The 14,230-nt window shown below is 39.1% G+C and overlaps 1 non-coding gene across 1 annotated transcript; it reads right to left on the bottom strand.

The window, feature by feature from the left end:
- Positions 1-908: 908 nt before the first annotated feature.
- On the bottom strand, positions 909-1,015 carry LOC133082768 (U6 spliceosomal RNA). Its single transcript, XR_009698997.1, has one exon. It is a non-coding gene; the product is annotated as a U6 spliceosomal RNA (small nuclear RNA).
- Between the last annotated feature and the right edge of the window lie 13,215 nt (positions 1,016-14,230).

Raw genomic sequence — 14,230 nt, 5'->3', positions numbered from 1 at the left:
GTGATACGTCATTGTAGTTTTGATTTATATTTCTCTAATAATTAGTGATTTTGAGCATCTTTTCATGTCCTTTTTGGCATCATCTTTGAAGAAATGTCTATTTAGATCTTCTGCCCATTTTTTGACTGGGTTTTTTGTTTTTTTAATATTGAGCTGCATGAGCTGTTTGTATATTTTGGAGATTAATCCCTTGTCAGTCACTTCATTAGCAAATATTTTTTCCCATTCTGTGGATTGTCTTTTTGTTTTCTTTATGGTTTCCTTTGCTGTGCAGAAGAGTTTAAGTTTAATTAGGTCCCATTTCTTTATTTTTGTTTTTATTTTCATTACTCTAAGAGGTGGATCAAAAAAGATCGTGCTAGGATTTATGTCAGAGAGTGTTCTGCCTACCTTTTACTCTAAGAATTTTATGTATCTGGCCTTACATTTAGGTCTTTAATCTATTTTCAGTTTATTTTTGTGTATGGTGTTAAGGCATGTTCTAATTTCATTCTTTTACATGTAGCTGTCCAGTTTTCCCAACACCACTTATTGAAGAGACTTTTTGTCCATTGCATATTCTTGCCTACTTTATCATAGATTAGGTGACCATAGGGGCTTGGGTTTATCTCTGGACTTTCTATCCTGTTCTATTGACCTACATTTCTGTTTTTGTGCCAGTACCATACTGTTTTGATTACTCTAGCTTTGTAGTTTAGTCTGATGTCAGGGAGCCTGATTCTTCCAGCTCCGTTTTTCTTTCTCAAGATTGCTTTGGCTCTTCAGGTCTTTTGTGTTTCCATACAAATTGTAAAATTTTCTGTTCTAATTCTGTGAAAAATACCAGTGGTAATTTGTTAGGGATTGCATTGAATCTGTGGATTGATTTGAGTAGTATAGTCATTTTGACAATATTGATTCTTCCAATCAAAAATATGGAATACTTCACGAATTTCCATGTCATCCTTGTGCAGTGGTCATGCTAATCTGCTCTGTTGTTTTCCAGATTTAGTATATGTGCTGCTTCAGTGAACACCCTATGCTGGTCTTGAGGTGGTGTCCTTGTGTGGGAGTATCCCTATACAGTCTGTCTGTGTACAGTGTCTTTGGTGGGAGAGCTGGATCTGAAATCAACATGGGTCACATCTTCCCCCAGTGTGTGCTGCCAGTTATCACCTTGGTGAGAGGTGAGGCTGGTAATGGAGGGGCTAGAATTACAGCCATGTTTGACCTGGGGCTCCTCTTCTGCTCAGTGGCCAACACCATCTTATTGGTGGAGGGGTTGGGTCCCATGTTGCTGGAGCATAAGCCCTGAGCTTTTGGCCCACGCTGACTCTGTTCCCTCTAAATGTGTTCTTTCCACCTCCCAGCACTGTCACCCTCACCCCAGAGGAGAGCAGTGCTGGAATAAGAAGGTTTGGTACAGGTGATTGGCATGGGTTGGACATGGGTTATGGTGGTCCTGGAACCTGAGTCCCAGTCTACTCCCAAAGCAAGCACCAGAAATGGTTGTCCCTGCCATGTTCAAATGTCTTTCTGAGTGTGAGCCACCTGCTTTCCTCACAACTGTGCACAACTCTCAGCCACTGCATCCCTCACCCTATTTTGGAGCTGTGCCATGGAGCAAGAGGGGCCAGAGCTGGCACTCAGCTCAAGCTGGGGCACACACCAGGGCATTTGGGGGAAACAAGCCATGGTCCTGGGCAGTTTCAATCTCCTTCCTCCCCCTCATTTTGGGAGTATGCAAATGTGCGCATACCCTTCATGCATGGTGTCTAAGTTTCTTACAACCCTGCTCTCAGTTCCACTGGTTTTCAAACCAACAAAGGAGAGTTGTCCTCTCAGTGTTCAACTGGGGCAGCTCCCAGGGCTGGGGCACCCAATAGGTGGCTCAAACTTCTTACTCCCCAGGGAGGATCTCCAAGTCCAGTAATCACCCTCCTCTTCTGTGTCTCCTCCAAGGGGTACAGGTCCCAACTTGATCACTTCTCTTCCTTTCTTTCCCAAGTCCGTGTAAATCTTTCTTATGGCCTTTGTTGTGCAAGGGTCTTTCTCCCAGTCTCCAGTTTATTTTCAGTGAGAATTACTTCACATGTAAATGTATTTTTGATGTTTTCATTGAGAGGAGGTGAGTTCCGTGTCCTCCTACTCCACTATCTTGACCTCTCAAGACTTTAGATTTTAATGGTGATGGTGAGTTTTTGGAGAATTTCAAGTAGAGGACTAACATTATCTGAACTAGTTGTTTAAAGAATCATCTGCCTAATGTTTAGAGAACCAGTTGAAGGGGGAAAAGTAAAAAGAGGAAGATCAGTCAGGCAACTATTGTAGATGTCCAGGAGGAAAATCATGGTAGCTTGAATATGATGATAGTGATGGAAAATGTTAGAAGGGATAAGATCCTATATATATTTTGAAGGTAGAGCCATCTGGATTTGAGGATGGACTGGATATGGATTGTGAGAAAAAGAGAGAAGTTCAAAGTTTTTGCCCTAAGCAACTTATGAATGGTAGTGTTACATATTGACATGAGGAAGACTGAGAGGAGCATTTTGGAGAGTGTGTATGAATTAGTTCAGTTCTGGACAATGAATTGGACAAAAAAGTGTGCTCCTTTTCAGATTCCCTCAATTGCCTCATTTCTGTCTTATGATTGCAACCCTGCTGCATCAAGTTGCTGCTCTGCCATGTCTAGATTTAAATGAAATTCCACACCATGTGGTGTGGGATCAGTCTTCCTGAGTATGGTGACCAATTTATCATTGTTTGCCCAGGATTGAGAGGTTTCTCAAGAAGGAGGACTATCAGTGCAAAAACCCAGTCAGTCCCAGGTGAACTAGAATGCTATTCTATTCTTGAGTAACTACGAAGGGGCCAGATGATGTGACTCAGAATTTTGGGAAATTAACTCTTTATCAGATGAACTTTTACCTAATGGGAAATGAGAGACAGATGGTGTTGTAGGTTGAGTTTTCTGGATATAAATACTTACATGGTGTTTATTATGTCATATATTTATTGTGGGTTAACACATGTGCATGAAAGGATACAGAAGTAAGATCAGATAGAGGGAGAATTCAAACTGAGATACACTCAACAAAGATTTGGCTAACGCTATGGTTGGGCATATAAAGCCCATTAGAGTTGTCCTGAAGTAGGCCAAAAAAGCCTGGCTTTTATACTTACATAATCAATTTTTGGTTGTAAGCTGTCCCAGGAATTATGTACTGTTGGGTGAGATGGCTCTCTGAAGGAGTTGACAGCTGGAGTCTGACTCCTGATAGCATTCCCAGCAGCTGGGCAACAAATCCTTTCTTAAAGGCAGTTATGTGTATGCACATGTTCATGCCCACCACAGAAAGGACTTAGCATATAAATTTCCCCATCTTTATCCCCTCTGTGGACTGCTCTGAGGTATGATTTCTTCTTGCAAACCTTGAGATGTCTGTGTGTTGAGTGAACATGCCTGTTGACGGATCTAATCTGCATTTCATTGTGCTTTTACTCCTTGCCCTTACTGACCCGGATTTATCCTCCCAAATGATGCCAGCATTTTTATTTTTACTTCAGGCTTTGATACCGAGAGGATTTAGTTGTGTTAAACATGAGATGCCTGTTAGACATCTAATTGGAGATATCAAGTAGGCATCCAGAAGGTTAGGGCTGCAGTTACACATTTCTGAGTCATAGATGGCATTTAAAACCATGGCAGTAGATGAAATGACCTGGAAAGAGTGAATAGATAGAGAAGAAAGCAACATTGAGCTCAGAGTTAAATTGTCAATAAATAGAAGCTATACATAATCCAAGTATCATTTCCTTAAACATTAGCATTTACAAACAAAGGAAATATTCCCAGTTACCACTATACATTGCAGTTTAAATCACATTAATTTTGTCATTCATACACTAAAGCAGAGATTTAGTATTATCTGGGAGAAAGGGATAGGCAGAAACATGAAATGAGGGAAAAGGAACATTGTCTCCAAGGGATCAGTCTGTTACAATGTTCTTGAGTCTGAGATCAAGGAACATAAAACTAAATTAGGAAAAATATTCCATCAATAGTTTAATTGCAATATTATGCTTCCTATACCCAGGAGGCATTTTTTTTTTACTACCTCTATACTGCCTGCTTTGTTGGAGAATATTGTATGAGGTCACAGAAGACCTCAGAGATCACAGAGTCAAATTTGTGGCCTTGAGTTCCAGAAATAGACTCTTATCTCATAGCACAGGAAAAAAGTCTTGAAAGCCAATGTTTTTATTTTATAGGAGCTATCTTTTTGGAATACAAAGGCTAAACTCTGAAGGAAGCTGTTGTAATTCTTATGCCATACAATAAATATTAAGAAATAGATGGTGAGCCATGTGATGCAATCTAGGGAATGGTGCAGAATTGACTGATTTTAAAACTTACATGAGAAAAATTATGTTAATTAGTAATTTTATTTCAGAGTAACTAAATTAAAATTTTATAAATCAGATAGAATTTGGGGCTTGGGAAATTAGTTTAGTCACAAGAAAACAAAGAAAGTTATATTTTCACAATCAACATATAAAATTTAATGTTGCTTTGTGCAATCATTATTTTTCTGTTTGTAAAAATAATACAAAATCATTTTACACGTAACACAATAATTTTGGCTCAGTAATATGTGATGATATGTTTCACCTCTACTCCAAATTTCCATGTGCATTTTGCTTTTGGCAACTGTGGGATGGGGATGATTGCCTCCCTCACATGTCTATCTGTAACTAATATTTATAAGGAGTCCTCCTGAGGAAAAATGAATTAGGACCCCAATTCTTTTCCTTTGAAACTGAGAGTAATTAAAACACATATATGTGAGTGGTGTGAGAACAGAGGACATGAAACGCAATGGGAGCCCATGAGAGACAATTCAAAATAAAAGAGAAGGAAATCTGACTACTGGTCTAAGCTTAACACAAAGGGCTGGGAGGCAGCAGACAGGAGTAACTGATTCTGGGTGTTCTGTGCAGCTCATATTGGGACCTTGTAACTCAGCCACTCTGGTTGTGATTATACTTTGAATTAATGATGGATTTAAGTTGATAATATTTCACTTAGGTTTTTACATTATCCATAGTCATAGTGAAGATTGGTCTTTGGTTTTCTTTCCCTACTTTTTTTTTTTTTTTTTTGGATTATATTTGCCAGGAGGGAAGAGGCTTTGTCTTTTTTTTTTTTTTTTTTTTTGGCTGTGTGGTATCTTAGTTCTCTCACCAGGGATTGAACCCATGCCCCTGCAGTGGAAGCATGGAGTCTTAATCACTGGACCACTAGGTAAGTCCAAAATCAGGATTATGCTATTAAAGTCTACATTGTTTTGTATGCTTCATAATAGTTTAAGTGGTATAAAGATAATCTTTTCATTGGAGATGTAATACACCTTACCCTTTAAATCATCTAAGTCAGGAAATATTTGGAAAGTTGGAGGTAGTGATCATTCTTTTGTTCCCCATAGTTATTAGACTTACAGGTTTCTACATATTTGGGTTTATTTCATTAAAACTTGTTAATATGTTAGCATTATGTTTCATGTATCATTCCTCTATTTTTGTAGTTTTGTAGTTTTATCCTTCTTCTCAAGTTACATGATCATGTTTAGTCTTTGCTTTTCTTGATTTCATGTTTTCACTATGTTTTCTAAAGAGCAAACTATTTTACTCCTTTTCTGTTTCCTACTTTATTTCTCTTTTTATTTTATTAATCTCTTCCTTTTACATTCCTGATGTTCTGTTTTCTTAAGTTTTGTGTTATGTTTAGTTCCCAAATCATACTGCATTCCTTAGTGCTCCATAAAGTGGCAGTTGTTTTATTTTTTAAAATTAAGCAACCATTTCAAAGTTATTGTGGAGCAGAGACTGAATTTTCAGACAGAAGTGCTTATTTGGTGTAGTCCCATCTGGGAAACATTGGCGATACCCTTCAGTTCCACTCCCCAGTAACTACAGTTTATTCTTTTTGACTGCTGGAAAATATTGCATCTTATGAATAATCCCAGTTTATTTTTTCCCTATATGTTGTAATTTGAGTTACTCCAGCCTTTTTTTTGCTATTATTGATATTGCTGTTTTTATGTCTCATGGTATACATTTTCAAAAATATATTTTGTATATATAACTAATTTAATGCAAAATTATTTTCCAAAGAGGTTGTATCAAGAAAATGTTCTCCCACCAGGAATATATAAGATAGCCAATTGATCCACAATATCTCTAAAACTTGGCATTGTCCTGATTTATTTTTACTTTTTATTTTATTTTATTATTTTTGCAAATTGAATGAGTATAGTGTTTTCTCATTGTAGTTTTACTTTGTATTTTCCTGATCATCAATGAGAAGGAGGATCTCTTTATGTTGGTTGTAAATGTTTCCTTTTCTTGAAATGTCTCTTTTTTATGCTAAATTTTCTGAGAATATTTATTCTCTTTTTAATGATTTACATGACTTATTTGTATATTTTCAATTCCTATCCTTTCTTGGTTATATGTGTTGTAAATACATTTTTTTCTCCCAATCTGTGGTTTGTGTTTTCTTTGCTTTTCTTTCGTTTTTTCTTTTCTTTTTTTGAGTGTGTATATGCCTTGTGTTTTCAGTTTCCTAAAAGCATTGCTTGATGGACAGAAGTTCTTAATTTTTTTTTTAACATCTTTATTGGAGTATAATTGCTTTACAATGGTGTGTTAGTTTCTGCTTTATAACAAAGTGAATCAGTTATACATATACATATGTTCCCATATCTCTTCCCTCTTGCATCTTCCTCCCTCCCACCCTCCCTATCCCACCCCTCTAGGTGGTCACAAAGCACAGAGCTGACCGCCCTGTCCTATGCAGTTGCTTCCCACTAGCTATCTATTTTACATTTGGTAGTGTATATATGTCCATTCCACTCTCTCACTTTGTCACATCTTACCCTTCCCCCTCCCCATATCCTCAAGTCCATTCTCTAGTAGGTCTGTGTCTTTATTCCCGCCTTGCCACTAGGTTCTTCATGACCTTTTTTTTCCCCCTTAGATTCCATATATATGGAATACATATATATATGTGTTAGCATACTGTATTTGTTTTTCTCTTTCTGACTTTCTGACTTACTTCACTCTGTGACAGACTCTAACTCCATCCCCCTCACTACAAATAACTCCATTTCGTTTCTTTTTATGGCTGAGTAATATTCCACTGTATATATGTGCCACATCTTCTTTATCCATTCACCCAATGATGGACATTTAGGTTGCTTCCATGTCCTGGCTATTGTAAATAGAGCTGCAATGAACATTGTAGTACATGACTCTTTTTGAATTATGGTTTTCTCAGGGTATATGCCTAGTAGTGGGATTGCTGGGTCGTATGGTAGTTCTATTTTTAGTTTTTTAAGGAACCTCCATACTGTTCTCCATAGTGGCTGTATCAATTTACATTCCCAACAACAGTGCAAGAGGGTTCCCTTTTCTCCACACCCTCTCCAGCATTTATTGTTTCTAGATTTTTGATGATGGCCATTCTGACCAGTGGACATGATATCTCACTGTAGTTTTGATTTGCATTTCTCTAATGATTAATGATGTTGAGCATTCTCTCATGTGTTTGTTGGCAATCTGTATATCGTCTTTGGAGAAATGTCTATTTAGGTCTTCTGCCCATTTTTGGATTGGGTTATTTGTTTATTTGTTACTGAGCTGCATGAGCTGCTTGTAAATTTTGGAGATTCATCCTTTGTCAGTTGCTCCATTTGTCAATATTTTCTCCCATTCTGAGGGTTGTCTTTTGGTCTTGTTTATGGTTTCCTTTGCTGTGCAAAAGCTTTTAAGTTTCATTAGGTCCCATTTGTTTATTTGTGTTTTTATTTCCATTTCTCTAGGACGTGGGTCAAAAAGGATCTTGCTGTGATTTATGTCATAGAGTGTTCTGCCTATGTTTTCCATTAAGAGTTTGATAGTGTCTGGCCTTACATTTAGGTCTTTAATCCATTTTGAGTTTATTTTTTTGTATGGTGTTAGCGAGTGTTCTAATTTCATACTTTTACATGTAGCTGTCCAGTTTTCTCAGCACCACTTATTGAAGAGGCTCTCTTCTCTCCACTGTATATGCTTGCCTCCTTTATCAAAGATAAGGTGACCATATGTGCGTGGGTTTATCTCTGGGCTTTCTATCCTGTTCCATTGAACTATGTTTCTGTTTTTGTGCCAGTACCAAACTGTCTTGATTACTGTAGCTTTGTAGCATAGTCTGAAGTCAGGGAGCGTGATTCCTCCAGCTCCATTTTTCGTTCTCAAGATTGCTTTGGCTATTCGGGGTCTTTTGTGTTTCCATACAAATTGTGAAATTTTTTGTTCTACTTCTGTGAAAAATGCCAGTGGTGGTTTGATAGGGATTGCATTAAATCTGTAGATTGCTTTGGGTAGTAGAGTCATTTTCACAATGTTGATACTTCCAATCCAAGAACATGGTATATCTCTCCATCTATTTGCATCATCTTTAATTTCTTTCATCAGTGTCTTATAATTTTCTGCATACAGGTCTTTTGTCTCCTTAGGTAGGTTTATTCCTAGATATTTTATTCTTTTTGTTGCAATGGTAAACGGGAGTGTTTTCCTAATTTCACTTTCAGATTTTTCGTCATTAGTGTGTAGGAATGCCAGAGATTTCTGTGCATTAGTTTTGTATCCTGCTACTTTGCCAAATTCATTGATTAGCTCTAGTAGTTTTCTGGTAGCATCTTTAGGATTCTCTATGTATAGTATCATGTCATCTGCAAACAGTGACAGCTTTACTTCTTCTTTTCCGATTTGGATTCCTTTTATTTCTTTTTCTTCTCTGATTGCTGTGGCTAACACTTCCAAAACTATGTTGAATAATAGTGGTGAGAGTGGGCAACCTTGTCTTGTTCCTGATCTTAGTGGAAATGGTTTCAGTTTTTCACCATTGAGGACGATGTTGGCTGTGGGTTTGTCATATATGGCCTTTATTATGTTGAGGAAAGTTCCCCCTATGCCTACTTTCTGCAGGGCTTTTATCATAAATGGGTGTTGAATTTTGTCAAAAGCTTTCTCTGCATCTATTGAGATGATCATATGGTTTTTCTCCTTCAATTTGTTCATATGGTGTATCACATTGATTGATTTGCGTATATTGAAGAATCCTTGCATTCCTGGAATAAACCCCACTTGATCATGTTGCATGATCCTTTTAATGTGCTGTTGGATTCTGTTTGCTAGTATTTTGTTGAGGATTTTTGCATCTATGTTCATCAGTGATATTGGCCTGTAGTTTTCTTTCTTTGTGACATCTTTGTCTGGTTTTGGTATCAGGGTGATGGTGGCCTCGTAGAATGAGTTGGGGAGTGTTCCTCCCTCTGCTATATTTGGGAAGAGTTGGAGAAGGATAGGTGTTAGCTCTTCTCTAAATGTTTGATAGAATTCACCTGTGAAGCCATCTGGTCCTGGGCTTTTGTGTGTTGGAAGATTTTTAATCACAGTTTCAATTTCAGTGCTTGTGATTGGTCTGTTCATATTTTCTATTTCTTCCTGGTTCAGTCTCGGCAGGTTGTGCATTTCTAAGAATTTGTCCATTTCTTCCGGTTGTCCATTTTATTGGCATAGAGTTGCTTGTAGTAATCTCTCATGATCGTTTGTATTTCTGCAGTGTCAGTTGTTACTTCTCCTTTTTCATTTCTAATTCTATTGATTTGAGTCTTCTCCCTTTTTTTCTTGATGAGTCTGGCTAATGGTTTATCAATTTTGTTTATCTTCTCAAAGAACCAGCTTTTAGTTTTATTGATCTCTGCTATTGTTTCCTTCATTTCTTTTTCATTTATTTCTCATCTGATCTTTATGATTTCTTTCCTTCTGCTATCTTTGGGTTTTTTTTGTTCTTCTTTCTATAATTGCTTTAGGTACAAGGTTAGGTTGTTTATTCGAGATGTTTCCTGTTTCTTGAGGTAGGCGTGTATTGCTATAAACTTCCCCTTAGAACTGCTTTTGCTGCATCCCATAGGTTTTGGGTCCTCGTGTCTCCATTGTTATTTGTTTCTAGGTATTTTTTGATTTCCCCTTTGATTTCTTCAGTGATCACTTCGTTATTAAGTAGTGTATTGTGTAGCCTCCATGTGTTTGTATTTTTTACAGATCTTTCCTGTAATTGATATCTATTCTCATAGCGTTGTGGTCGGAAAAGATACTTGATACGATTTCAATTTTCTTAAATTTACCAAGGCTTGATTTGTGACCCAAGATATGATCTATCCTGGAGAATGTTCCATGAGCACTTGAGAAAAATGTGTATTCTGTTGTTTTGGGGTGGAATGTCCTATAAATATCAATTAAGTCCATCTTGTTTAATGTATCATTTAAAGCTTGTATTTCCTTATTTATTTTCATTTTGGATGATCTGTCCATTGGTGAAAGTGGGGTGTTAAAGTCCCCTACTATGATTGTGTTACTGTCGATTTCCCCTTTTATGGCTGTTAGTATTTGCCTTATGTATTGAGGTGCTCCTATGTTGGGTGCATAAATATTTACAATTGTTATATCTGCTTCTTGGATCGATCCCTTGATCATTATATAGTGTCCTTCTTTGTCTCTTGTAATAGTCTTTATTTTAACTTTAATAGTCTATTTTGTCTGATATGAGAATTGCTACTCCAGCTTTCTTTTCATTTCCTTTTGCATGGAGTATCTTTTTCCATCCAGTCACTTTCAGTCTGTATGTGTCCCTAGGTCTGAAGTGGGTCTCTTGTAGACAGCATATATACGGGTCTTGTTTTTGTATCCATTCAGCTAGTCTGTGTCTTTTGGTGGGAGCATTTAATCCATTTACATTTAAGGTAATTTTCAATATGTATGTTCCTATTCCCATATTCTTAAATGTTTTGGGTTTGTTATTGTAGGTGTTTTCCTTCTCTTGTGTTTCTTGCCTAGAGAAGTTCCTTTAGCATTTGTTGTAAAGCTGGTTTGGTGGTGCTGAACACTCTCAGCTTTTGCTTGTCTGTAAAGGTTTTAATTTCTCCATCAAATCTGAATGAGATCCTTGCTGCATAGAATAATCTTGGTTGCAGATTTTTCTCCTTCATCACTTTAAATAAGTTCTGCCACTCCCTTCTGGCTTGCAGAGTTTCTGCTGTTAACCTTATGGGGATGCCCTTGTGTGTTATTTGTTGTTTTTCCCTTGCTGCTTTTCATATGTTTTCTTTATATTTAATTTTTGATAGTTTGATTAATATGTGTCTTGGCGTGTTTCTCCTTGGATTTATCCTGTATGGGACTCTCTGTGCTTCCTGGACTTGATTAACTATTTCCTTTCCCGTATTAGGGAAGTTTTCAACTATAATCTCTTCAAATATTGTCTCAGTCCATTTCTTTTTCTCTTCTTCTTCTGGGACCCCTATAATTCGAATGTTGGTGCGTTTAATGTTGTCCCAGAGGTCTCTGAGACTGTCCTCAGTTCTTTTCAATCTTTTTTCTTTATTCTGCTCTGCAGTAGTTATTTCCACTATTTTATCTTCCAGGTCACTTATCCGTTCTTCTGCCTCAGTTATTCTGCTATTGATCCCATCTAGAGTATTTTTAATTTCATTTATTGTGTTTTTCATTGTTGCTTGGTTCCCCTTTAGGTCTTCTAGGTCCTTGTTAAATGTTTCTTTCATTTTGTGTATTCTATTTCCAAGATTTTGGATCATCTTTACTATCATTATTCTGAATTCTTTTTCAGGTAGACTGCCTATTTCGTCTTCATTTGTTAGGTTTCGTGTGTTTTTACCTTGCTCCTTCATCTGCTGTGTGTTTTTCTGTGTTCTCATTTTGCTTATCTTGCTGTGTTTGTGGTCTCCTTTTTGCAGGCTGCAGGTTCGTAGTTCCTGTTGTTTTTGGTATCTGTCCCCAGTGGCTAAGGTTGGTTCAGTGGGTTCTGTAGGCTTCATGGTGGAGGGGACTAGTGCCTGTGTTCTGGTGGATGAGGCTGGATCTTGTCTTTCTGGTGGGCAGGTCCACGTCTGGTGGTGTGTTTTGGCGTGTCTGTGGCCTTATTATGGTTTTAGGCAGCCTCTCTGTTAATGGATGGGGCTGTGTTCCTGTCTTGCTAGTTGTTTGGCACAGGGTGTCCAGCACTGTAGCTTGCTGGCCGTTGAGTGAAGCTGGGTCTTCGTTTTGAGATGGAGATCTCTGGGAGATTTTTGTCATTTGGTATTACGTGGAGCTGGGAGGTCTCTTGTGGACCAGTGTCCTGAAATTTGCTCTCCCACCTCAGAGGCACAGCCCTGCTTCCTGGCTGGAGCACCAAGAGCCTTTCATCCACATGGCTCAGAATACAAGGGAGAACAAATAGAAAGAAAAAAAGAAAGAGTATAAAATAAAATAAAGTAAGATAAAATAAAATAAAGTTATTAAAATAAAAATAAAAATAATTATTTAGAAAAAAAGAAAAGAAAAAAAAATTTTTAAGTAAAAAAAATACAAAACAAAAAAGGACGGACAGAACCCTAGGACAACTGGTGAAAGCAAAGCTATACAGACAAAATCTCACACAGAAGCATCCACATACACACTCACAAACAGAGGAAAAGAGGAAAAAATAATATATCTTGCTCCCAAAGTCCACCTCCTCAATTTGGGATGATTCGTTGTCTATTCAGGTATTCCACAGATGCAGGTACATCAAGTTGTTTGTGGAGCTTTAATCCGCTTCTTCTGAGGCTGCTGTGAGAGAGTTCCCTTTCTCTTCTTTGTTCACACAGCTCCCGGGTTTCAGCTTTGGATTTGGACCCGCCTCTGCATGTAGGTCGCCTGAGGGCATCTGTTCTTCCCTCAGACAGGACGGGGTTAAAGGAGCATCTGCTTCAGGGGCTCTGGCTCACTCAGGGCGGTGGGAGGGAAGGGTACGGATACGGGGCAAGCCTGTGGCGGCAGAGGCCTGCATGACGTTGTAGCAGCCTGAGGAGCGCCGTGCGTTCTCCTGGGGAAGTTGTCCCTGGTTCACGGGACCCTGGCAGTGGCGGGCTGCACAGGTTCCCGGGAGGGGAGGTGTGGATAGTGACCTGTGCTCGCACACAGGCTTCTTGGTGGCAGCAACAGCAGCCTTAGCATTTCATGCCCGTCTCTGGGGTCCGCGCTGATAGCCGCGGCTCACGCCCGTCTCTGGAGCTCGTTTAGGCTGCGCTCTGAATCCCCTCTCCTTGCACACCAGGAAACAAAGAGGCAAGAAAAAGTCTCTTGCCTGTTCGGCAGCTCCAGACCTTTTCCCGGACTCCGTTCCGGCTAGCTGTGGTGCACTAACCCCTTCAGGCTGTGTTCACGCCGCCAACCCCAGTCCTCTCCCTGAGATCCGACCGAAGCCCGAGCCTCGGCTCCCAGCCTCCACCCGCCCCGGCGGGTGAGCAGACAAGCCTCTCGGGCTGGTGAGTGCTACTCGGCGCCGAGCCTCTGTGCAGCAATCTCTCCGCTTTGCCCTCCGCACCCCTGTGGCTGCGCTCTCCTCCGTGGCTCCGAAGCGTCCCCCCTCTGCCACTCGCAGTCTCTGCCCGCGAAGGGGCTTCCTAGGTGTGGAAACCTTTCCTCTTTCACAGCTCCCTCCCACTGGTGCAGGTCCCATCCCTATTCTTTTATCTCTGTTGTTTCTTTTTTCTTTTGCCCTACCCAGGTACGTGGGGAGTTTCTTGCCTTTTGGGAGGTCTGATGTCTTCTGCCAGCGTTCAGTGGGTGTTCTATAGGAGCAGTTCCACGTGCAGATGTATTTCTGATGTATCTGTGGGGAGGAAGGTGATCTCCACGTCTTACTCTTCCGCCATCTTCCCTGGGTCTCTGTTTCTTTTTCTTTCATTTTGTATCTATATGAGATGATGGATATCCACTAAATTTATTTTGGTGATCATTTTATGATGTATGTAAGTCAAATCAGTATGCTGTACACCTTAAACTCATGCAGTGCTGTATGTCAATTATATTGCACAAAAACTGGGAAAAAATGAAGTCTTGCCATTTGTGACAACATGAATTTCTTTTATGGCATTCTTGGTCACATAAGTCAGACAGAGAAAGACAAATACCATATCTCACTTATATGTTATATTAAAAAAATAAAACCCAAGCTCATAGAAACAGAGCAGATTGGTGGTTGTGTGGTTGCCAGAGGTGGGGATGGGTGAAATGGGTGAAGGGGGTCAAAGGTACAAATTTTCAGTTTTAAAATAAATTCGTTATGGGGATGTAATGTACAGCACGGCATCTATAGTTA

The sequence above is a fragment of the Eubalaena glacialis genome, chromosome X (genome assembly GCF_028564815.1).
Source record: "Eubalaena glacialis isolate mEubGla1 chromosome X, mEubGla1.1.hap2.+ XY, whole genome shotgun sequence".
Taxonomy (NCBI): Eukaryota; Metazoa; Chordata; class Mammalia; order Artiodactyla; family Balaenidae; genus Eubalaena; species Eubalaena glacialis.
The sequence above is the reverse complement of the archived record's forward strand: the minus strand, read 5'-3'. Positions and strand labels throughout refer to the sequence as shown.